Below are 2,317 nucleotides of genomic sequence, written 5' to 3' on the forward strand. Positions count from 1 at the left end.
CAGCTAATTTCCAGGGTGATTCCCTAGGTTTAGGAGGGCAGGGGGCAGAGGGTGGGGGGTGTCTGCCTCTCCGTGACCCCAGCAGTTCCAATGGAAATACACCTGACTGCTGTATACATACAAAAACCTAAATATGCCATCTCACACTGACAAGCACGTTTGTGTGCAACTGCTTCCTTTAAGAGACATTTAGGCAATTGAACCAATTGTAGCAGCCGCACACAGGCTGACCTTGGGACACCCGATACCGGACAGCTTACAGCAATCTCCTGCTTCAAGGCACCATCCAGGAAAAGCAGCAAATGGTTCTGCAAAGCAAACAAGACTGTTCTGCCCCAGTGCTGTGACAGGGAACTATAAAAAGGGAGAAAGGGCATAGAGTCACCTCCATTAGGCAAAGCATGCCCTTGGGTGTTTTACATGCATCATTTCATTAGAAATTGGTGGTTATCCCCATATTAGATGTCAAGCTGGGAAGAATAGATAGCTACACATAGTCTTAGCCAAAAGGCTGAGAAGCGATATCCCCATATTAGAAATGAGAAGACTGTGGCTTTGGAAGGTCAGGTAGCCAACTAAAGTTTAATCAACTCAGAAGAAGCAGAGCTCAAAGGCAAACTCAGGTTTATTTGACGCCAAACCCCACGTTCTCTTTACCACTCCACTACATATACAGTTCTCTTCTGGCTTTCCGAGAGCCAGGCTTTGCCTATAGTTGAGCATGTGGTGCTCCTGTTCCAATAGCACCCTCTTGATCAGTGGAGTATCTAGTAAAATAGGTCCCATGGAAGAGACCAGAAGTCATGGCTGTGGCACTCCCTCCAATGCACACATTTGCTCCATCGCATCTCCGTTCCTTAATCTCTATTTTTCTTCTTACTTTCAGCCCTTTATGCCTATATCTTGGGCTTGCAATGACAGTCCTGTGACCCTCAAAGCTACAACACATGCCAAGCCCTGGCACTAAAGAACTTAATTTAATTAGGTCCTAAGATGGCCAAGTTCACAGCTGACATCATTTCTCAGAATTGGCTGCAAGGCCTCGGGACACAGTGTGAGGGCTCAGACCCAGGAGCTGCCCTTGCCCACTAAGGAGCAAGCCTCCCTGGGGAAGGACTTCCACAGGTGCTGGAGGTCCTCCCCGGAAAGCTGAGTGTGCAGGCAGAGCAGTAGAGATACGATAAAGCAGGCAGCATCGAGTAGTTCTAATGACGGGAGAAGGTGCCCTAATGATGCAAATGGAGGACGATGGTAGGCAATTGGAGAGCAGACAGTGCTTACAGGCCAACCAGGAGTCAGGCTTAGGAATGTCTGTCATCAGGCCGCAGGGACCCAGCCATTGGCCTGATGGCGAAAGCCAAGACCTTGGGGCCTAGAGGCCTTGGCAGGAGCAAGCAGTAAAGCCCAGGTGTGAAAGGGCTGGCAGCTGGGCAAGTTAATAAAACCTGGCCTTGAGTGAGAAACTAGAGCTCAGGATGGAGACCACATCTAGGGATGCAGGCTGTTACGTTTTTCCCTCACATCAATCAGTTCTCCAACTCTCTGATACTAACTGAGCACCATACAATTCAATTCAATTCTGACACTACCTACAGTCAGCGTCAGACTCCACAGTTAAGAGCTCAATCTCACAACCCTGCACTCACTTCAGAAACCAGTTGCAAGTAGCAGGTCCCCAGATTACCTGTACTTCTGTCTGATGTGCCTACAAAGTCAAGGGCTCCCCTACCAGCACCCCCCATAGACATGATAATTTGCTAGAATGACTCACAGAACTTGAGAAAATGCTATACTCACTATTACAGTTGTTTGAGGGTTTGGTTCCCAGTCAAGGCACAAACCTAGGCTGTGGATTCAATCCCTGGTGAGGCCATGTATGGGAGGCAACCAATTAATGTTTCTCTCACATCGATGTTTCTCTCTCTTTTTCCCTTCTTCTCTCTCTAAAATTAATATTTTTTAAATTTTTTTAAATGTATTTTTTAAATTTTTTTAAAGGAAGAAACAGTCCAAAATGGAGTCACTTTCACTAAGTCACATCACAAAACCAAAAGTTAATAACTAACCTAATTGCAGTTTCACCCTCTCCCAGGAGTAGAATTTTAAACCAATTACCCTGAAATTTCCTCATCAATACTAAAGAGGTAATTTTCATGATAAAACCCCTGCTATTTTCTTCCCTTCCCTCCAAAATAATCTGGCCCTAAAAATAATTCTCCATTTTCTTTAACTACTATCTCCTCTGCCACACCCTTCCTCCTATAAAAAACTTGCATTTTGGACAACCTCTGGAAGTGCCCTTCTAACTGCTGGATAG

At 45.8% G+C, this 2,317-nt stretch overlaps 1 pseudogene; it reads right to left on the minus strand.

The window, feature by feature from the left end:
• Window positions 1-314: 314 nt before the first annotated feature.
• Window positions 315-523, minus strand: LOC129078516 (uncharacterized; annotated as a pseudogene).
• Between the last annotated feature and the right edge of the window lie 1,794 nt (window positions 524-2,317).

The sequence above is a fragment of the Pteronotus mesoamericanus genome, unplaced genomic scaffold (assembly GCF_021234165.1).
Source record: "Pteronotus mesoamericanus isolate MK-2021 breed Mesoamerican mustached bat unplaced genomic scaffold, CSHL_Meso_final contig_73, whole genome shotgun sequence".
Taxonomy (NCBI): domain Eukaryota; kingdom Metazoa; phylum Chordata; class Mammalia; order Chiroptera; family Mormoopidae; genus Pteronotus; species Pteronotus mesoamericanus.